This window comes from Saccopteryx bilineata, chromosome 3 (genome assembly GCF_036850765.1).
Source record: "Saccopteryx bilineata isolate mSacBil1 chromosome 3, mSacBil1_pri_phased_curated, whole genome shotgun sequence".
NCBI lineage: Eukaryota > Metazoa > Chordata > Mammalia > Chiroptera > Emballonuridae > Saccopteryx > Saccopteryx bilineata.
In genome coordinates, this window is record NC_089492.1 from 252,491,417 (window position 1) to 252,515,332 (window position 23,916).

Here is a 23,916-nt window from a genome sequence, read left to right on the forward strand (position 1 = left end):
AAATTAGCTTGGCTTCCGCCCAGAGATGGATCAAGGTCGGTTGAGGCCCTAGGCGCAGAAGAAAACATAGGGCCCCTTGTCATTAGAAAAAAGTATAAAGTTGAGGTTTTGTGGGGCCCTTCAGAAGTCGGGGCCCAGGGCGCGCCTGGTGCGCCCGCCATTAAATCCACCTCTGCTTCCACCTCATGTGCAGTGGGAACTCTCAACCAGAACTTTTTGTGGGTTGGGGTGAATTTTGATATTCTGAGTTATTGCTGAGTCAAAGCTCTCTGAATTAGTATAGTTTATGGATTATCTTTCTGTCCTGCATACGTTCTTATTGACTTCGACAAGAATTTCAACTCCTCTCCTGGGCATACCTGATCTTACACACACACACTTATTCATGCTTGTTCACAGGCACACACACATACTCACACACGAAATTAACCTAATATATAAAGCTTTTGTACGTGGGAACATGAAAGAAATTTGTATTATAACAATGCAAAAAAAAAAATCTTTAACATTAGTCACGCCTGTTCTTTTTTTTTTTTTTTTCTGAAGCTAGAAACGGGGAGAGACAGTCCGCATGCGCCCAACCGGGATCCACCCGGCACGCCCACCAGGGGGCGATGCTCTGCCCCTCCCCTCCGGGGGGTCGCTTTGCTGCCACCAGAGCCACTCTAGCACCTGGGGCAGAGGCCAAGGAGCCATCCCCAGCGCCCGGGCCATCTTTGCTCCAATGGAGCCTTGGCTGCGAGAGGGGAAGAGAGAGACAGAGAGGAAGGAGAGGGGGAGGGGTGGAGAAGCAGATGGGCGCTTCTCCTGTGTGCCCTGGCCGGGAATCTATCCCCGGACCTCTGCACGCCAGGCCGACGCTCTACCACTGAGCCAACCGGCGAGGGCCACACCTGTTCTTAAAACATCTTAGCTATTTCTGTTAACGTGGGCTTCATCTTCCGTGTGTCTCAGTTTATGCAGCTATAGGGAGTGGTATCTATCTGCATCCCTCTCTATAGCTGTATATCTTAATCCGTTTCTGTCACTTTCCTTCCCTTCTCTGTCAGCCTCATCTTCAGCTTCCTATTCATCTCTTATAAATTACAAAAATTCCAGCTTTTGTTTCCACGTCACCAGTTGAAGCTTGCGACCATATGATTTCATCTTCTAGTCCAAGTAGCTAATCATAGTATTTTTCCAAATTAAGATGGTACCCATCTCAAAAACGTTTCCTTCCAGTGATGTTATTGGAAGGATACTGAGGTATTTCGTAGTATTTATGGAAAAGTTGAACAGCAAAGCCTTGGGGGCATTCCCCAGGCACCTCGTGGGGGATCGCAGCAAGAAAATTCATGAACCACCTAACCAGACATTAACATGAATGTGGTTTTATGTCAACAAAACCAGTCTAGTTCCTTTATTTCCGGTTTCACATTTCTCAGAGCTGTGTTCAGGGGCAAGGAACGTGTTGAACAGACAAGGCCGTGTGCCCACCCCGGGTAGCGGAACCATTTCCAGGGCATGTGAAACCACTGGGGGTCTGGAGCAACCTCAAGCAGGATATCCCACACTGCTGCCCTTAGAGCTAAACTTTAGTTAGTGTTCTTTATTTATTCAAAAGGTATTCACTAGGGACATGCTCAGAAATGGGCCGTGGGTGCTAGAGAATAGAGACAAAAAAAGATGTGTGGGCATCTCTGGCATTACCACTGGTGATTGGATGAGGAACAGTTGTGAGCTTGTGTGTATGACTTAAGCAAAAAAGATAAAATCCTTTTTATTAAGACTTGGGTATGTAGAAAAACCCAGCCAGAAACACCTATTTCCTGTTGTTCTGGGCATCTCAGGAAAGTTGTGGAATTCTTTAGTCTTTCAGAATTGCTTTGAGAGCAGCCAGACAGCGGTGGGACCCTCGTGAAAGAAAGAGGTATTTTGAATTCATTGTAATTCAGCAAAATAAACCCTTAGATGAGGCAGTGAGGGATGTGTTTTCAAATTATAACCCTCTCTTCTCACTTAAAGAGGTTTTCATATTCATCTGTCCTTTCTATACAAAGGAGAGAAAGCCCTTCTAATTTTGCCTTTCGGTATTTAAAAGAACAGAAAAGAGTAACAATGTGACAGCAACACAATTATCACAAAAAGTAAACATTTATTGAGAACTTATTGTATCAAACATTGTGCTAAGAGCTTCCCATACATTTATACATTTTAGCGTCACAGCAGTTCTATGGATCAGCTACTTTTCTGAAGTAGGCATGCTCATTCCTTTAATTTGCAGATGAGGAAACCGACTCTCAGAGAGGCTGAGGAGGTTTCCCATGTCACACAGCTACTGAATGTCAGAGCCAGGACGCAGGGGCGGGCCCACCGTCCCCTGTGCCTGTGCTTGTTCCCATGGTGCCCACATGCTTCCCTCTTTTCCCCTGAGGTGTAGTGAAAAGAGGATGATACTGGGACGAGGATATCAGGATGTCTGGATTCCAGCCCTAACTGTCCATCAGTTGACTCTGTGAACTTACATCAACTGCTTCTTCTCCGTGCAACTCGCTTTCCCCAGCTCAGCCACAACTGGGGGGCACGGACAAATTCCTAAAACCCTTTCAGTGCGGAGGTTCTGTAACCCAGACAGCCCTCAGAGGCCTCTCATAAAGCCTGTGCCCTGTCAGTTCTTGCTGCTCACAGGCTCCGTGCATGGATAGAGAAGTCTTTGGGACTGATTGTTGAGAGCCTAGTTCTGTGGTTTCTTCTCAGTGCACTGTCTCCATCCCAAGAGCAGTTTGCAGAGGCCGCTGCTGCCTTACCGTCTGGCAGCATTTGTTTACATCACGTCATTTCATACATGGTGGCTAGCTATACTCTTAATGTCTGCCTAAAATAAACAAACAAATGCATAATGCCTGCTCTGGGTCTGGTAAAATGCATTCCACTTAAGATAACAAATCCCCATCAGCAAAATATTTAATACTGGTTTGGGGCAGAAGGTCCGAGCTAGAGATTGAAATTCAGATTGTTGGCAGACAGCCCATTTTTCATATAAGAAATGCAATACGATCCTCCAACTCCGGGGGGGATTATTGTATGGGAGGAAGGAAGAATTGGTAAACAGAGCAGTCCATGGAGCCTTTCATTACGCAGTCAATAGGAAAAAAGTCTCAACCATATATGGAGGTGAAGATTGGATCATTCCAAATCCGGAAAACTGTTCTCATTCCTGTAGGGCCTTCCAGAGCCCACCCAGGCCCAGAGCAGCCTCCTGTAGGAGGAGTTTGGAGTTGCCCGAGCTTTATTCTGTAGCTTGAAGGTTTGGTGTGGGACACAAGGGAAGTACAACAGAAAGAGCCCTTGGACTTGACTTCAGAAGACCCTGGTAGCACCTCAAGTCTGCCACATTTGAGCTCTGTAAACTTGGTCAAGTTGTTTAAATTTTACAATTCCCTACTCTTTTTCTAAAATGAAGAAAAAGATTCAAGGGGTTAGTATCATGAAATGAAGGGGAAAGGAGAACAAATACTTTATAAAGCATCTTCTATATCCTAGTGCTTTTCTTTACCTTCCTGATCTATGAAATAGAATAATAATATCTGCTTCTCCATTTCATGCATGATGATGCTCATTCCTTCTATACACATGAATATCACCCTGTCCTCAGGGTAATCCAGTCAAATACTGGATTCAAATACATTACTAAATAATTCACATAGGGCTTAACCTGCCATTCGTGTACAGGATTATATGGAGACACAGGAATGCACAGTGAATGCAGTGATGAGGACTCAGAAAATGCCTCCCAGAGTAGGAAGCCTTTTAGCCGAGCCTTCCAAGATGAGAAGTACTTAGCAGATGAAGAAAGAGGGCAAAAGTGCTTAAGAAAGAGAGCTTGGAGAGATGGGGATGAGCCCTGGCCCGGGTGGTCAGGGCAGGTCACGGTCATGGCACAGGGGGGCTCTCCAGGAGCTTGAACGTGGTCACTGGAATGGTGAGGGGCCCAGATTAGCTTGGGGACACATAATTGAGGGTTTTGAAAGGCAAATTCAAATTTTATTTTATAAGTAACAGTCAACACAATTTTATTTTCAGTGGAAGAGAGATTATAATGAATTTGCATCATACATAGGTAAATGGAAGAGATTTGGGGGCCTGAAGATCAGAAGTGAGAAGGACATCAGTCAAAGAGGACATGTTTTGCTGGGTGACCATTGGCAAGTAGCTTAAATTCTCTAGAACTAAATTCCCCAGGGCTTTGAAATGGAATTATTTTTAGTAAAACAACTGCCATTTATTGATTCCTCAAGTATTTTCCCATATGACCAGTTGTGCTGGGTAATTTCTGAGGTCTTGGTCAGCTTTAACATTCTAAATTTTCACCTTTCAAAACTGTTCCCAAGCCTTTCCTTCTAGGTGTTGTGTTCACAATGTAATCCTTCAGCCTGGGCTTTGATCTTACCTATGACTTATCTATCGGGAAATGTTTTTAGAACTGTGCATGCATCATCCCATGAGGCCAGAGTCAAAGAACCTCTTTCTCTGTTTTTATAAAAAAGATGGCTGTAAACAGGGAGACAGAAACCATAAGCCTGCAGCCATGGACTGAATTCTGAATTCTCAATCTGGGGCCCAAATGACAAAAACAGTTGAGTTAGTCCTGAAAGGAGCCGACAGTGCTGAGGGGTGTTGGCCTTCCCGTGTAAGCAGGAAGCCTGGACCAAGGAGGTGGTCTGTGTGTTCTCACACGGAGCTGTGTAGGGATTTCTATCAGACATGAACATCTGAGAACTGCGCTAACCGGAGATGATCATGACAGACTGGAGATCCGAATTATGCGTCAGGGGGCCGGACCCTAGGCAGTGGTAGGATACAGCCGGTTTGTACCAGTTTGATAGAACCGATACCTAATTTTCTGTTGAGTTCAGGGAACTGGTTGCTAAAATAGCACTTGTAATCTGAGTTCTCTCTAAGGTGGGTGCCTGGGCAGCCACCCAATGTGGAAATCACAAGTTTACATTCTTTATTCTTTTTTAACATTCATCTGCGCAACAGCGTATTCTAAGCACCCATAGTGATGTTCATTCTGTCCATACACACAAAAAAAATGCAAGTGAGAATGCCAATCAAGAGGCAATATGGAGCCTGACCTGTGCTGGTGCAGTGGATAAAGCATCAACCTGGAATGCTGAGGTCGCCGGTTCAAAACCCTGGGCTTGCCCAGTCAAGGCACATATGGGAGTTGAAGAGGCAATATGGAAATATCTTAAATAATAGTTTGTTTTTTTGTCAGGTATTATTTAATATTTTTTTCATTAATATTTTAAAACTCTTTCTTATAACAATCTAGTTTCGTGTACCTCTTTTTATTGTTCTTATTTTTAAGTATGTATTAAATGCATGAAATAATAAACCACCTCTCAGTATATCGCTTTTTTATACTTAAAATAGTCATTAGGGCCAAGAACCGGCTGTTAAATTACTTGAATCCCACCACTGACCTGAGGCCTAGAGTTTGTGGCCAGCGTGGGAGTGAGGTAAGAATAAGTGACAGAATCTGGTTTTAGTGGAAACAGCAAATTGCCTTGGAGTCAGGAGACCCACGTTCAAGCTTCAGTACAATTGCATCCAAGTTGTACATGTCTTCTCACAACTCAGTTAACCTTTGCAGAGTGAGCATATAATATTTATTTCACAGAGGGGTGATGAAGCTCACTTTTCAAAATGTTTTTTTTTAATTTATTCATTAAATTGAGTCAATAAATGCTTACTAAAATTCTATCATGTGTCAATAACTGTACTAGCATTAGAGATACAACAGTGAACAGAGCCCAAAGGTGTACAATTATAAATCATAATGTTAATATTTTATATTAGTATAGTGAGTCTACAAATTTTACTCACACCACACAGATAAAATGTAGTGTCTCCCATTCTGGAAAACAGCTCTGGTCTTCCTTAGGACGTCCCATGTGCTGGGAGACTTAATAAAAAAAAAACTACATAGTTAGCCCTGCACTATAAGCAGAGTGCTTTTCTTATATATGCATTGCTCTTTAGGTAACATGGCCTGGTCCCTCGGGTTTCTGCCTTCCTCCCCTGTCTCCCTCATTTCAAAGCTAGTATCTGGTGTTCCTGACCTTATGGCGAGAAGGGGACATTAGAGTTTCTGATCCGTAAGCTGTTCTCTGGGTCCTCCTTTGTCTTGGCTGTGGAGTGGTGGGTTCCGTTGCTCCTAAGACAGAAGACCACCAAGGTGTACCCACCTTTCTGCAGGCACCTGTCTCAGTCAACTTGGGCTGCTGTAACAAATACCATAACCTGGGTGGCTTAAACAACAAACGTTGTTTTTCTCACAGTTCTGGGGGCCAGAAGTCCAAGATCAAGGTGCTGGCTGGTTTGGTTCCTGGTGCGGGCCCACCCTGGTTTTAAGGTGGCCAGCCTCTCACTGTGTGCTCGCATGCTGGAGGGAGACTGCCTCTCTCGTGTCCTTTCTTTCAAGGGCACCAACCTCGTGCATGTGGGCTCAATCCTTAGGACTTAATTTCTCCCCAGAGGACTTAATTTCTCCCCAGAGGCCCCACCTCCAGGTATAATCACAGTGGGAATTAGGGCTTAAACATGTGAATTTTGAGGGAACACAGACATTCAGTCCACAGCAGCTTCTGCTACTAAAGTGCTAAAGCCTATGCTGGTGCCCTTGGTGCGCTCTCCCCTCCCCCTCCCCCCCTCCCTCAGCTGGTCAGGGCCTCACTCCTCTCTGGGGGACACAGTCGCATATTGCCTCTCCTGCAGTCTCTCAGGTGGTCTGCCTGGCAGTGAGGACCTCTCACTAGGAAGCTCCCAGCCAGACTTTCAGTTCACTGCTGTGTCCTCTCAGGGGAAAACATGGGAATCCTTCATTCTTGTTCGCATCCCACAGGGACCGAGTTGTTGTTACAGGGGCAGCCCAAAGGAAGTCTGTTTGATAAGCCCTGAATTGAAAATGGAAGGCCTTCTGAACTGTTTCTTACACACTTTTCTAGGTGTTTCCAAAACATCTTCCCTCAAATACACACACACACACACACACACACGCACACACAATTACCTAACAAATTTTACATTGTCAAGATTAGGATTTGAACCCGAGTCTGACTCCAAAATCCATGCCATTATTCTATACAAAGTAGTCTTATTTGGAAATGTGCTAGCATTACTTTCACACACTGTTAGGTATTTAGAACTGAAAAGCTCCTTAGAGGTTGTTTATTTCATCTGAAAAATTAGAAAACTGAAATCCGTGAATGGGTGATTCGCCCAAGGTCACACAGGACCTGCGGCCTCCGAGTCGTCTCTCGCGGGCCTGTGAGCTGCCCGCACACGCAGGAGCCCCCTCTGCCCTGGGCCCCGGTGCTTTCTGTTGTCTCTTCTCCTAAACAGCGATTTAGATTGGAATGTCAGCTCTGCCACTTACTGATTAAGACATCTTACTGAGATCTTCTAAGCCTCAGCATCCTTATCAGCAACATGGTAAAATATAACATCTTAACTTGGAATTACTAGGAGGAAAGGAGATAAACTATCAAAATGCCTAGCAGAGTAAGGACTCAATAAATAGTAGTTTTCTTCTTTCCCAATGCCTTAGCGTTACTCCCTGGGACCCTCTTAGCTGTTGGCTATGAAACCGCATCTGCTGTGTCAGTTGAGCCCTGACCCTGTGAACGCGGCCCGGCTCCCTGGAGTCAGCCATCGCCAGCCTGACCCCCTGATCCCTGGCCCTGTCATGCAGCCTCCAGAACCCCGGCTGCCTGAGCTGACTTCCACCCTGGTACACGTTCTCCTGGCCCTCTCTACCAGCTGCTCAGTCCTGTTGGAACTTTATGACTCTTGACCTATTGCTTGTCAAACTTGGTGCCCTTTAGATCTTGGTGAACATCATTGAAATTTCTCTTAAAGGGAATCTTATGATCTATTTCTCACAGGTGTCCTTTAGATTGTAAGCCTGGCAGCCCCTTCCGGATAGCCTCAGGTGCAGAGAGATGCCCAGCGCAAAGCCATGCTCCTTCTGGGCAATGCCACATTCAGTGACGATGGGCCCCAACCTGGGACAGTTCTAAAGGTCATCCTGGCCCCAGAGCTCCCCAAGGACCTCCCTTTGGGCTTAAGTCCCAGCTTACTTTCCCTCTATTTATTTCTTCTTCCATCCCTCCCCTTCCACAGGTATTGACCTTCCCCAGTGTCTTCCTTGTCCCAGGGCATTCCTTAAATATGCCGAGTGCTAATCCTCATTTTAGTTTCAGTTTCAGGGTCCACGAACACGGTCCCCTCAAACTGCACTCAGTTTCCAGTGCTATCAGACTATCAGTCTGTCCGTGTCCAATCGACCCTGCACTCTTCCTACCCACACTCTAGAATAACAGTGTGTGTGTGTGTGTGTGTGTGTGTGTGTGTGTGTGAGAGAGAGAGAGAGAGAGAGAGAGAGAGTCTTGCTGCTCTGGTTCCAAGAAGCCAAAGTCACAGGGAGGCCCTCTCACACCTTTCTAATCCTGGGTTGTGTTTGAGTGAAGTCAACTGTTAGTTGGACTTTAATCTAGAACAACCTCTGTTCTTCTTACCTGTGCCTTATTCTGATAGGTCTTGGACACCAGGGACACAAGGTTAAACCAGCCCACTTTTGCCCTGAAGTGACCATAATCCAGGGTGAGAAGCAGGCATTACATAAATAAATGATAATAAGGAGCAATTAAATAAGTGTAATTAAAGAGGCATTTTCTACCCCAAGGATCTTTTCTTTTTCTTTTTCTTTTTTTTTTTAGAGAGGAGAGAGAGAGGGAGAAAGACAGACAGAGAGGGAGAGAGAGACAGAGAGAAAGAAGGGGGGAGGAGCTGGAAGCATCAACTCCCATATGTGCCTTGACCAGGCAAGCCCAGGGTTTCGAACCGGCAACCTCAGCATTTCCAGGTCAACGCTTTATCCACTGTGCCACCACAGGTCAGGCCTCCAAGGATCTTTTCCCCTCTTGGTAATTCTTTTTAGGCAGAGTCATTCTGCTGAATAAATGTAGCCACACAGCACAATGTCCGGCACAGACAGACAGTTATTGAATCAAATCATCTTATTTTGCAGGTTAGGAGATTGAGGGCTTATGACATTAAGTGACTTGCTTAAGGTCCCATAGGCAGTTAATGGGCAAGCTGGGACCAGAACTCAAGTCTCCAGATCTATACTCCCTGAAATTTTGCACTATGCACTTTGCCTCAGGAGGGTAAAATGCATGTGAGTGTGCCATCAGCTTGTCTTGTCAGACCTGAACTTGTGGGAAACTGGCTGCCTCCCTCACGGTTTCGACACAACAGATACCTGATTTCAGGCTGTGCTTTGCAAGTGTCTTTGTTCTTTGTGGAAATGAGTCAGCGATGGGACAGTATTTCTGTCCTGCATTTCATCCCCCTTCGTGCTTAGTGGGCTGGCAGAGAAGCATCAGACCACAGCAGTGACATTTACATGAAAAGGACCCATTGTGTCCTTTATAAGGAGTAGCACATAGCTCTAAGCCACACTGCTTTCCCTTTTGCCTTCCTCTGGTGGGCTCTGGCAAGAACGTGGCCCGCCGGAGGGAGCTGCCTGAGTTCTCATGCCTGGAATTATATTCCGTAATTAAAATCAATAGCAAAACAGACACACAGCAGAAAGGTCATAGAACACAACAGAAAACCATTGGGTAGCATATTGCCAGGTATCAAAATAGAGTTTTGAACTTTTCTTTACTCTGCAAATGCCTAAAGCCATCTGTGGGAGAGAGGCAGCGTGCCAAGCTCCAGCCTCACTTGGGAAGGGTTTAACTAAAGAGAAGTCTTCCTGCTTAAACCCTTCAAGGCCCAGTTTTTTCAGTCCAGACGTGCCCCTCTGAGGTCTCTGGTCACCCTCATGTCACGTTATGAAGCCGGTGCCAGCGTGAGTGAACGGCTAGCCCTGCGGAGTGCACACACCTGTGTCCTGCAGCCTGGCCTATCCCGTGCTCTATTCCTTACGTGCCTCTCGGAATCCCTGCTTCCTGAGCTATTGTTGACCACACTTTGCCCCTTCTGATATGGCAAATTTATTTTTCCATTATACTGTTGATTTGGGTACTTTCTAGTTTTGTATACTAGAGATAAGATTGTAAGAATATCATTGTTGCCTGACTAGGTGGTGGCACAGTGGATAGAGCGTCGGACTGGGATGCAGAAGGACCCAGGTTCGAGACCCCGAGGTCGCCAGCTTGAGCGCGGGCTCATCTGGCTTGAGCAAAGAGCTCACCAGCTTGGACCCAAGGTCGCTGGCTCCAGCAGGGGGTTACTTGGTCTGCTGAAGGCCCGCGGTCAAGGCACATGTGAGAAAGCAATCAATGAACAACTAAGAAGTCGCAACGCGCAACGAGAAACTGATGATTGATGCTTCTCATCTCTCTCCGTTCCTGTCTGTCTGTCCCTGTCTATCTCTGCCTCTGTAAAAAAAAAAAAAAAAAGAATATTATTGTTGCATATATTGATATTTCTGTATCCCTGTTGGGAGTAACAGTCACTCATTGAGCACGCATACAAATTACCACCAACTTAGTGGCTTAAAATAACACAAATTTAGGCTCCTGGAGCTGGATGTGGCGAGCTGGAATTTCACCGTGCTCCAGCTCCCTCTCATTTGGGTCTGTCTCTGCCCTTGCTGCTGCAGGGAGCTTCCTCGAATGTTTCCACGAGCCAGTTGGCTGAGGGGCTGCTGCAGCTGCCAGATACCAGATATGAGGCTGCGCTGAACAGGAAGGGCCAGGGCACCGTCACTCTTCATCGCTGAGCGCCGCCCGTCTCTGTTAGATGGCTCTGGATCTGATTCTCACTGGAATAAATACCCCTCCACTAGTTTGCATGCAGCATCCAGGGACCTACATGCTTCTCCATGAGAGCATTTATATGTTATGGTGAGTGCCAAAGTTGCCGAAGAATGAAAATAATCTGCTGCTGAGGAAGACGAGGAAGACAGTGATGATGATGCTGAACCTATTGCTGGATTGAGATTTGCATCCAGTGATAAGTTGGCATTGGAGGCTGTGCTCACTGTAATGTGGGGATGCCAGGCTCTGCATCCAGATCCTGAGGATGAAAGTTCAGTGATAACAACAGAGGAGAATATGATGCAGAAGCACATGAATGAGGACAGGGGTGTCCCTACGTTTGCACCTCTGAAGTCCAGGCCACTCTGGAGAGATCAGAAGGAATGCCTTTCCAGTCTGTGAGCAGCCAGTGTAACATGGTGGAGTGCGGACAGAAGATGCAATAAGAGATTATGAAGGGGGAGTAGAGGCAGACCCTACACCACAGCTGCCGGGCAGTTTGGGGATGCAGATGTTGATGACTGCAAACAATTTTATGCTTTGGGATTCTGCTTGTAACTGTAATGAAAAACTTTGTGCCTTTTCCACTCTGGAGTGGGTGTTGATGAAAATATTTTTCCTTTTCTTAAACTTACCTAAACCAGGCCTTGGCCAGTTGGCTCAGTGGTAGAGTGTCGGCCCTGAGTGTGGATGTCATGGGTCCAGGGCACACAAGAGAAGCACCCATCTGCTTCTCCACCCCTCCCTCTCTCCTTCTTCTCTGTCTCTCTCTTCCTCTCCCACAGCCAAGGCTACATTGGAGCAAAGTTGGCCCAGGAGCTGAGGATGGCTCCATGGCCTCTGCCTCAGGCGCTAGAATGGCTCTGGCTGCAACAGAGCAATGCCCCAGATGGGAAGAGCATCACCCCCTAGTGGGCATGATGGGTAGATCCTGGTCGGGCGCATACGGGAGTCTGACCACCTCCCCACTTCTAACTTTGGAAAAATACAAAAAGAAAAACAAATAGAAATTTACCTAAACCAGTTGTTTCTTGAGAAAGACTGTACTAGGACAACAAGTTATCACCAGCAGAAGAAACTATGACTTTTATTAACAAAAATCAATTAAATTATCCAAGAAGACACTTGAGGTTTATTTTACTTACCCCCAAACTTTCTGTGTCTAGATATTCTCTGAGCAGGCCTAGAATTTCTCTGTGAGTGTATGTCGGAGATTTGAAGTTGAAGGACTTAGGTTATGGCTTCTCTGGTTCCTGAATAACTATGAACAAGTTATGTAACTTGTGTGAGCCTCAGTTTTCCTACTGTTACCATGGGGCTATTACTAACTTCGTGCGTTTGCTATCAGGGTAAAATCTGCCTTCTCTTAATTACTTAGTCACATAGCCATTGCTGTAACTTGGGGATATGTAAAGTTAACATATTTACCTGTATTATTATTAGAGCACTGATCACACAGGACTACAATGACATACTTATTGTTTCTTGCATGGATCTTTATTCCTGTAAAGACAGGTGTTTTGTGGTGTGTCATCATAAATTGCATATATCAGATGTAAAAGAATGAGTGAATCTTATTTCTGTCACAGGACTGGTCTGAGAATCCAGTAAGATATTGGTGAGAAAGCACTTTTTTGAATTTCAGAACGCTTCCAAGATACATTATGTTGTTCTGTCTGGAGAAAGCTATTGAGCCAGGCAGTGAATCTCCGAGTCAGTCACTGAAGTAGACAGGAGCCCCCTCACCAGGGTAGATGCTGGCAGGGGAGTGACGTTTGTCTCACTTGAATCTCTCTTTGAGGAACATAGGGTGATCTCTATGGGACACTATTTCTGCCCCTCTAAAGAGAAGCCCTAATTATTGGGGATAATTAGTTGCAGTTTAAGTTCCACTGGGCAATTTGTGAAGGTATGAATTGCATCAAGGCCCTCCTGGACCTTGTGTTCTTTCCTTTGATGTCTCATCCCATCTCTCTTCCTGTGAAATAAGAGCAGAGGATGGAGAAGGCCTAAATGGGGCCAAAGCCTAAAGGTCGTCTTTACAAAGGGCCTCCTTGGCCACTCTCTTCTGAGTAAACATGCGCCATTCCAGTGGCTGTGAGCGTTTGGGTAGCCAGAGCAGCCTCAGAGAAGTAGTCATTTACTTTCTCATTCAGTAAATGTTTGAGACTTTCTCTGTGCTAAGTGGTAAGAATGCAGAGGTGATTAGAGGTGAACCCTGTGTCCTTGACTTGCTCACAGTCTAGTAGGAAAGACAGATATGAAAATAGACAATTGCAAGGTAGTCTGATGATGATACTAGAAAGAGTAACAACAAAATTGATCATGGCAACCACCATTTATTATCCAAGTAGTAGTCTAGATCAGTGGTCCCCAACCTTTTTTGGGCCATGGACCGGTTTAATGTCAGAAAATATTTTCACCGACCGACCTGTAGGGTGGGACAGATAAATGTATCATGTGACTGAGACAAGCATCAAGAGTGAGTCTTAGACGAATGTAACAGGAAATCTGGTCATTTTTAAAAAATAAAACATCATTCAGAATTAAATATAAATAAAACGGAAATAATGTAAGTTATTTATTCTTTCTCTGTGGACTAGTACCAAATGGCCCACAGACCGGTACTGGTCCGTGGCCTGGGGGTTGGGGACCACTGGTCTAGATGGTTTGCATCTGTTTACTCTAATGGTTTTTTTTTTTAATATAAAAAACTAAAACAGGCCCTGGCCGGTTGGCTCAGTGGTAGAGCGTCGGCCTGGCATGCGGGGGACCCGGGTTCGATTCCCGGCCAGGGCACACAGGAGAAGCGCCCATTTGCTTCTCCACCCCTCCTTCCTCTCTGTCTCTCTCTTCCCCTCCTGCAGCCAAGGCTCCATTGGAGCAGAAATGGCCCGGGCGCTGGGGATGGCTCCTTGGCCTCTGCCCCAGGCGCTAGAGTGGCTCTGGTCACGGCAGAGAGATGCCCCGGAGGGGCAGAGCATCGCCCCCTGGTGGGCAGAGCTTCGCCTCTGATGGGCGTGCCAGGTGGATCCTGGTCAGGCGCATGCGGGAGTCTGTCTGGCTGTCTCTCCCGTTTCCAGCTTCAGAAAAAAACAACAACAAAAAAACAAAACTAAAACAAGTTATATTTATTGATGGGGCCCACATCCTGATGTCTAGGGGAAAGGAGTTCCCCGAGGAATCCCCCAGGAAAAAGTAGAAATGGAGGTGAGGGTCAGGGTCAGGCCCATACAGAAAAGAACATCTCTGAAGTCCTAGCGGGTTTTTTTCTGCATAAAATGAAAGTCTTTCATGTGGGGCCTCCCAGCCTCCAAGCCTTGACCAAGGGTCCAGTCTAATCTTTTTACCCTCACCTGTCATAATTCCCTTTTATTGGATGATGGAAATGAGGCATAAGTAATTAATTCACTGGAAGAGTAGAGGCAAGTTTGGTGAGGTTATTGAAATGAAGGAAGAGAGCAAGGTTCTCACTGCCTAGAAAAACAATGTTTATATAAAAAGATGGATCGTGAAATAAGTAAATCAGAAAAAAACAGAACTGCAGGATTCCACACATTGGTGGGACATAAAAACTAGACTAAGAGACATGGACAAGAGTGTGGTGGTTACGGGGGGTGGGGGGAGGGAAGGAGGGAGAGGGGGAGGGAGAGGGGCACAAAGAAAACCAGATAGAAGGTGACGGAGGACAATCTGACTTTGGGTGATGGGTATGCAACATAATTGAATGACAAGATAACCTGGACATGTTTTCTTTGAACATATGTACCCTGATTTATTGATGTCACCCCATTAAAATTAATAAAAATTAAAAAAAAGATGGATCTGTTATTGACCAAAACTTCAATGTGAACCCAAGAAAATTAGCCCAATAAACCTGTTCTGGACCTGACTCCCAGATCTTTTTCTCTCCATTTCCTGAGTTTCCACTCTAAGTACATCATTCTTCATCTTAAGGTTTTGAATTGTTTTTAAATACAAGGTGGATTTGAAGTCAAAAGGAACAAAATGATAGTCTCAAACCCAGTCACTTAATAGCTAGCAATTACAATGTGTGGCTGTCTCAAGCCAGCCATTGGTTTGGAAACCCTCTGATCTGATAGTCTGTGAATATTTGTTCAGTAACTTAATCTAGAAAAGATGTCGGAATGCTTTATGGGTAGAAGAGGGCAGAAGGAAGGCTCCTGGCTGCAGGACACCGCCTCTGCACTGTTACCTGGAAAATTTCAGCATTGGCCCAAATTTGCAAACCCTTTCAGCAAAATAAAATCTGAAGATTAGGACTTACCTTCCCTCTGCAATTAGTAAAACTCCGTTGTAGCTCAGGCATTGGAGTCTTTTCTTTTCCACACCTCCACCCCAACGTCTTATCGGGTTCTTACTCCAAGCACACAGAGGACAGTCCTGTTACAGGGATGCTTGCCATCATCTTACTGTCCTGTATGATGCTGAATGCACCTTAGAGATTTGCATCGTTGGCAACTGCCCTTGTGGACCTCCTCCTAATCAAAATCTGTTTTGATTTTGATATTGTCCCTTACCTTCTAAAATTGCAATAATGACAATACCTACTATTGCCCCTAATTCCAGCCTCCTTTGCTGCCCACTCTCCCAGGGAAGACTGTGCCAAGCAAAGGGCCCCGCTCGTTGGGAAAGGTCGTTATCCTTCCCAGAACAAAGGATTCTGGTTTCTTAACTCCAGCTTCTCTACCCCTGCCTTGGGGTTTAGAGTACGTCAGAATTGGGGCGGGGGTTCCTCTCTTTTCTATTGGAAGCATTAAAAAAACATTGACCTTTTTTTCCTTTTCTGTGCTAAAGTCAGAGAAATACATATGCAAGATGGTGGGGGGTGGGGTCTTTGTCTTATTAGCCAGGGCCTTTGTCTTAGGCAGTGAAGAATGATGGGACAGAGCTCACCAGAGGGGAGAAAGCGAAGGTCTCCTTGCTTAGGGACTGGTTTCAGGTTCTGCTATGAGAGATGAGGGCCAGAAAGGCCCTTCCTTAAACAGGAAAGGAGGCAAGGATATTTGAAAGAAACCCTATTCGAGAATAAAAATTAATATTTAATACTCTGTATTTCCAGAGTATCTTCAGAGTAGTACCAAGCACTGTCATAGAATCCTTGCATTTTATTACCACAGTCCTCACGCTGTGAGACTCGTATTATTTCACTTATTTCATATACAAAGAGGCAGACTCCGAGACTGGAAGATTCTTGAAACATTGCACCTTTAGTGAACTATGGAGCTGAGGCTTTGCTCTGGGCCACTCTAGCTCACAGGACTACCTTCTCCTCACATGGCATACTATTCCTGTTCCGGTGGGAACAGTGGTTCCAACTTAAAATAATTTAAACTTATGGACTATACCTTGAGAGTTTCTAAAGTGCATTCTTTGTGTTGTTTTAAATGAGTTTATTTCACATTCCCTTGAGTTTGGGGGTAGTATGTAGTTAATGAATGAATTAAATAATTGATTAAACCCATTTTTCTATTAACATTGTAACAGCACTTCCATTAATATGAAAATATAAATGCGTCTCAGAGAGGTTTCCTTTGACATTATAATGATTATATTAAAATTTCAAATATAATAATGAAATTCTAATTGTTTTAAAGAAACAATTAAAAAAGGCTGTATATGAATGCTCTGAAAGAACTATGGAATGTTCATAAAGTACCAAAGAGGAATTTTCAGAGAATTTAATTTAAAAAAAGCACATAATTTTCATTAAATTGGTCTGTAATTACAAAATAATAATCATTTAAAGAGAATCTTCTGTTCTTTGCATCATAGTGAACAAAACAAGAGTTGGCAGGTTAAAACATACAACGTAGCAATTTAGACAAAGTGGTGTAATTCAAATTCAGGTTTACTTAAAGCCTCCCACCAGCTTCTTGAAGTGGGTATGCAGGATATATCCCATTTGTCCCTCCCATCATCTCTCTACCCTTTTGCTCTCTCTTCAACCTTGCCCCGAGGCTGACCTGTGTGGATCACACCCACAGACTCCCTTGACAGATGTTTTCAATTGCAGTTCAGCCAATCCGGGACACCACCAAAAGATCATCAGTAATGTTGTGCTGTTTATTTCTCCAGTTTCCTCCCTGAGAGGTCATACTGGCTGACTTTGTCCCTTGATTGAAGTCATTAGGTGCTGTAAAGTGCCCCTCTCAACACAGCCCCTCAGCTTCTAGGTCCGGTCAACATTCCACCCCGTTTCCCCTCCCCGCCTCTGGGTTCCACACTACCCATCTGCTTTTTCTACATTCCGCTTCCACCTTTGAAGAGGGTTCTACTTTACACCCTGCTCCTGCATTAGCTGGTTTGAGTATGTCACCTAGTTTTATTCTGGGCCCAGAGGATTAACTTTCTCCTCACGTCTTAGTGTGTTTTGGTTTTGTTTTTTTCCACAAAATCATGAAATTGTTTCAGTTCAAGTATTAATTTTAGGCAACTCCCATCATTTCTTTAGACTTTTAATTGCATTACCTCTAAATTGGGAATAATAATTTCTGCATCCAAGGTTGTTCTGAGAACTAAATAATCTGAGTAAAGCATTTAGCACAGGTATTGGCGAATAGTAGGTGCTCTGAAATTACTGGTTTCTTTTTCCTTCCTTTACGAACTGCTTAGCCCTGCATTTGTCAAAGGGGAACTGATGGAGCTGGCAATGCCACATCAGTCTCATTCAACAAATGTGTCGATAGGTTTTCAGGCACTGGACATGTTTAAGCCCAGGTTGGGCGCTACTAGGCAGGAATGCCAATTCTGGGAACTAGGACAAAAAGCCAGTCTAAATGAATGGAGATTTCATCCCCTCTTCCATAATGAAGTACCCAACTCAATATTTTTAGAGAAGGAATCAATTAATTGGATAAGATTCTCTAGTATTGTCCACATTGCCAGGGATAGGATTTTTAAATGAGCCTGTTTCTTGGCCTACTCACCCACACTCACCTGGACTCTCCACTGTCCCTTGAATAGGGCTTTAAAAGTGGCCCTGTTAAGTAAAATGTGGCAGACAGAGAAAGGCAAATGCTGCACCATGATAATATCACTTATACTGTGAAATCTAAAAAAGGAAGAAGAAGAAGTTCAACTTATAGAAACAAAGAGTCAAAAAGTAGTTGCCAGGGGTAATAAGGTACAAACTTTCAGTTATAAGATGAATAAGGTCTGAGTGTCTAAGGTATAATATGTTGACTATAGCTGATAATTCTGTGGTCTCACCAAAAAAATAAATAAATAAATAAAGTAAACATGTGACGTGATGGATTGGTTAACTCAAAGGTTCCGGGAATTCTTTCACAATGTATACATCTATCAAATCATCAGCTGTACACTTTAACTATATTACGGTTTTGTCCATTTTACCTCAGTCAAACTAGGGGAAAGGTGGCCATGCAACCTTGAGTCTGGCTGGCTCCAAACAGGTCTCACTCACCTGTCACACACCCTTTGGTCTCTATGTCCATTTGAATAAGTATTTTTGCACCAGTTGTGAGCCAGCCTTTTGTTGGACCCTGAAGGAACCGTAACCAGTCAATAGGTTTCTGTTGGTCACTTACTGCGTGTTCAGCTCTGCCCTATATCCAGGGGATGCAGTGTGAACAAAACAGTCTTTTCCTCAGGGAGCTTTTGTCTCTTCTCATGGGTGAGGCACACGATAAAACAAATATACATTATAATATCAGTTCCTGATAAGTGACATGTGGAAAAGTAAGGCAGGGAGGGAAATAGGGAGTTAAAGAAGGATTCTTTTAGATAGTGCGAGAGCTCTGAGCAAATGTCTGGATGAAATAAGGGAGTGAGCCATCTGAAGATGTAGAGGAGAACATTCCAGGCAAAGGGAACAGCATGGGTTGAGACCCCGAGGTGAGGACAAGCAAGGAGACCACCGTCTCTGAGCCGAGTGAACATGTGGTAAGAATGAGACCAGAGAAATGACTGGGAGTTGGCTCACATGTTGAAATTTGTAGGCCATGGTGAGGATTTTGGATGAATTTTGCTCTAAATTTTTAATGGGAAGCCACTAGAAGGCTTTCCACAAAGGAAGTGATGTGGATCTAACTTATATGTGTAAGACATCGCTTGGCTGCTGGCTAGAGAATAGACTAAAGGGGCCAGGGAAGGGGACGGAGCAGGAGTGAAGGCAGGGTGGTCCCCGCCCAGGTTGCTGCAGGACTGAGGAGGAGGGTGGGGAGAGGTCAGACTGGGAGGCGCTGCAGTGGCCCAGCAGAAGGGAAGTGGTGGTTTGTGGGAGCTGAGGAAGGAGGTGACTTCAGTGGTCTAGGGAAGAGCTGGCAGGGCTTAGGTACTAGAGGTAGAGTGCTGAATATATTTCTCAGACAGTGTCCAAAGAATGTGCTGTGGGTTTTGAGTGAGGTGTAGAGAGAGGAACCAAGGATGACTGCTAGGTTTTTAGCCTCAATGACTGGCTAGTGCAATTGAAGGAAGAAAATCAAGAATTCTGCCTCAGACATGCCAGGTTTGAGATGTCATTAGACATGCAAATAAAGATGTCTTGTAGGCAATTAGATATATGTCTGAAGCTCAGCAGAAAGTTAGGGTATGAGATATAAATTTGAGAGTTAGAAGGATCAAACTGGATTTTAAAGCCCCAGGATTGGATCATTGCGGAGAGCAGGGACAGAATGCATTCTGGCCATTAGAGAGCTCACAAGCCCTCTCTTCTCTGCTGTTCTATGAGAACCTGAGGAGACAAGACCACAGTAAGCCCAGTTGTATTTAGCTGTTTCCCTGGCACTTGATGCAGAGTACTACTGGTCAGAAGTAGAGTAACTAGTATAGATTACCTGGGGTTATACACATCATGATTCTGATTCTGAAGGTCACCCCTGGGCTGTGTAACCTTCAGAAAATCACTTAACCTTTTCAAACCTGTTTTTTTTTTAATTTTTAAAAGGGACATGTAAATAATAATGAATGGAATGGAACGGTACCTGTTACATAGTAAGCCCTTAATAAGTGTTAACTGCTAATATTAAAATTATCATGTTTATTAATGTTAGGAACTCATTGCTTTCCCCCTCTTCCTCTGTTCTCCTCTTTCCTGCTCTTGGTCGTATTTGGGAATGAATGAATTTGGAAGCAAAATGACTCCTTTCTCAGATCTTGACAATATATTTCATTTGATACAGCGATGACTCTTTTTATAACCGATGCTGTCCTTAATTGCTGTTTAATTACACAGATTATGTCTTCATTGTATTTAATGTCTTCTTTGTAAAGAAAGTCATCTTTAAAAAGAAAGAAATTGACATAAAAAAAAACAGTGTTTGGTCAAAGAAGTGATTTGGAAACTAATAAAAAGCCACCATTATGTGCTTGGTTTATTTTCTTTCTTTCTTTCCTCCACTCCCTCCCTCCCTCCCTCCCTTCTTCCTTCTTTCTCTCTCCCTCCTTCTTTCTCCCTCTCTCCCCTCCCTTCCTCCCTTCCTCCCTTCCTCCCTTCCTTCCTTCCCCCCTCCCTCCCTCTTCCTTTACAATTTAGATGCCTTTTATTATTTTTGTATGATTGCTGTGGCTAAGACTTCCAGTTCTATTAGCTGACATCATGGCCTTGTTCCTGATCTAAAGAGAAACTCTTGTAATTTTTGTCCTTTGAGTATAATGTTGACTGTGGATTTGTCATACATGGCTTTTATTATGCTGAGGTATGTTTTTTCTAGTCCCACTTTGCTGAGAGTTTTTACCATAAATGGGTGCTGGGTTTTATGAAATGCATTTTCTGCATCTATTGATATGATTATGTTATTTTTGTATTTTATTTTGTTTATGTGGTACATTGCATTTATTATTTTACAGATGTTTTACCAACCTTGCATTCTTGGATTAAATCCCACTTGGACATGGTGGATGGCCTTTGTAATATATTACTGGATCCAGTTTGCTGATATTTTGTTGAGGATTTTAGTATCTATGTTTATCAGGGATATTGGCCTATATTTTGTTTCTTTGTAGTGTCTTTATTTAGTTTTGGAATTAAAATAATGCTGGTCTAGTAAAATGAGCTTAAGAGTCTTGCCTCTTCTTGAATTTTTTGGAATAATTTGAGAAGTACAGGTGTTAATTCCTTTTTGAATGTTTGGTACAGTCCACTGGTAAAGTCAACCATGCTGGAACTTTTGTTTGTTGGGAGTTTTTTAATTACTGCTTCAATTTCACTGGCTGTAATCTGTCTATTCAGATTCTCTGATTCTTCTAGATTAAGTTTTGGAAGATTGTATGTTTCTAGGAATTTATCCATTTCATCCAGATTGTTCAATTTGTTGGCATATAGTTGTTTGTAATATTTTCTTACAATACTTTGTATTTCTTTGGTGTCTGTTATTGCTTATCCTCTTTCATCTCTGATTTTATTGGTTCCTCTCTTTTTTCTTTCTTTTTTAATGTGTCTGGTTAAATATTTGTCAATCTTGCTTATTTTTTCAAAGATCTAGCTCTTGGTTTTATTTTTTTCAGTCTCTATTTTGTTTATTCCTATTCTTTTTTTTTTTTTCAAGAGAGAGAGAGAGAGAGGGAGGGAGGGATTGACTGGGACAGACAGACAAGAAGGAAGAGAGATGAGAAGCATCAATTCTTCATTGTGGTACCTTAGTTGTTCATTGATTGCTTTCTTATATGTGCTTTGACTAGGAGGCTCCAGCCGAGCCAGTGACCTTAGGCTCAAACCAGCGACCATGGCATTATGTCTATGACCCCCACACTCAAGCCATTGACCCCTAGCTCTAGTTGGTGAGCCTGTGCACAAGCTGGTGACCTTGGGGTTTCAAACCAGGGTCTTCAGTGTCCCAGGCCAGTGCTCTATTCACTGCGCTACTGCCTGTTTATTTTTACTCTTATCTTTATTATTTTCTTCCTTCTATTGACTTTGGGCTTTGCTCTTTTTTAAGTTTTAAGTTCCTTTAAGTTCCTTTAAGTGTAAAGTCAGATTTTTCATTTTTTCTTTTTTTTTTTTTTCCTTTTTAAGTAGACCTGTAATGCTACAAAATTTCCCTCTTAGTACTGTTTTGCTGTGTCCATAGATTTCTGATTGTTGTGTTATTTTCATTTGTTTCAAGGTATCTTTGATTTATTCCTTGATCTCATCGTTTTAGTATGAGACCCATTCATTGTTTTAGTAATGTTTCGGGGCATCATCTGGAATGGCAACAGCAAGCATCTGAAGCACTGTGGGAAGATTTTAAATATTTAGTCTGTGCCAAGCCACAATTCAGGTCGTTGTGTGTATTTAACTTGATAAAGCGATGAATTATATATGAGAGTCTTTTCCTATCATTTGCTCTATGTGTGTTGACAAAAGTCCTAGCATTCTCTAGGAAGCACATGCCACGAGGATTACAGCAGCACTCTGCAGACAATTTACTTGTGGGTTTTTATCCCATATACTGCTTTCTCTTCATCGCAGCTACCTTTTTATTTATTAAAACACAATCACTGAACAGGGAATTTTTCCAGTGGCATTTTAAAGCTTGGGTCAAATGCACTCCATAGTGAATGTACAGTTGTTCCCAAGATTTTGTCTCTTTCAAGTATAAGGAAGCTGTTGGGAAGCTCAACACAATAGCCAACAATTCCAATGAAAATTTGATTCTAATTAAAAGAGAAAATATGTAAGTATATTGTCTTACTTAAAGTTTAAAGCTAAAAAGTCCACAATTGTATGCCAGTTGTCAATGCATTAGGTTAGAACTTACATATTTTTTCAGGGTTAATGTTGACCCTACTCACATATTCTTCTCAGCCACCTATGCTGGTGCATACTTTTGTTTTAATTTTCAAAATAGTATATCGGATTATTCTCCACTTAGTTGACCGTAATAATAAAAGATTGTGCATTTAATTACCAGAGTGGAATATCTGTAGTCTGGAGATTTGACACAAAGTGGAACCTCAAATTCTTTGCTGTCTTATTCTAAATGAAAATCTAGTTGCAAGAAATAACATTGCTGGAAGCCTGCTCAGTGATGCACAGTGCATTAATTTCCCCGACCTTGGATCATGCAAGATCATCTGAGAGCTGCATACCTGGACTGCATTATCTTCATGCTTCATAGAGTTGCCTTTGGAGAAGTGCCCTTTCATATATTGCCCCTGGCCTGCATTGAGGGACTCCATAAAAATAGTCTTATGAGTCTTGACTGGGCAGCTCCGTTGGTTAGAGTGTCATCCTGACTCGTCAAGGTTGTGGGTTTGATACTTGGTCAGGGCGCATACAAGAATCAACCAGGTAGTGCATAAGTAAGTGGATTAACAAATTGGTGTTTCTCTCTCACCCTTTATTTCTCTCTTGAGAAATTAATACATAAATCTAATGAACTTTCTTAAAGAATTTGCTCTAAAGGTGGTCAGAAAACAGTTATGAAAGCCTGAGAAATATTTGTCAAGTTTTACAACCAGGACAAATTGTGAGTGAGCAACTGGCTTCTTTTTGTCCCAACCAAGTGGATTATTTTTTAATTTTATGAACTATATGACTAGTCTTAGTCCTTTTTTTGCTTGGCTACTAAGAAGCTCAAATGTAAAGGCTACTTCTAAAGAGCGCAAAGGACTTTATGGTATAGATTTGTTTGTATAACCTTACTTCAAAATTTGTTTCATTTTCCTTCCCATGATTTCTTGATTTCTTTTTTTTGTTTAATATTTATATTTATATACATTTTTATGTCACTTCACATTTATTTTGGACCTAAACTACAAATGCATACATACACAGAGTCACATGCACACACAAAATATAATTTTTGGCCATTATGAGGTCAGAGATCCAGGAAATTTTTACTGGATTGACCCTTTTGTATTCAAGTGTTTGATCTAAAGCAGTGGTAGTCAACCTGGTCCCTACCACCCACTAGTGGGCATTTCAGCTTTCATGGTGGGTGGTAGTGGAGCAACCAAAGTATAAATAAAAAGATAGATTTAACTGCAGTAAGTTGTTTTATAAAGATTTATTCTGCCAAACAGCGAAAATCTGACATAAAGTACTTGGTAAGTAATTATTATTATATGCTTTAACTTGCTGTAACTCTGCTTTATAAATTTTATAAAGTAAAGTTACTTCCCTACTTTATAA

The 23,916-nt window shown here is 43.1% G+C and overlaps 1 protein-coding gene and 1 pseudogene across 1 annotated transcript in view; both read left to right on the forward strand.

The window, feature by feature from the left end:
- The window catches only part of LOC136328729 (methylosome subunit pICln-like), a 70,922-nt pseudogene extending 59,547 nt beyond the window's left edge, over positions 1 to 11,375 (forward strand).
- The window catches only part of AGBL4 (AGBL carboxypeptidase 4), a 1,318,466-nt gene that overhangs the window by 759,248 nt on the left and 535,302 nt on the right, over positions 1 to 23,916 (forward strand). The window lies entirely within an intron of this gene.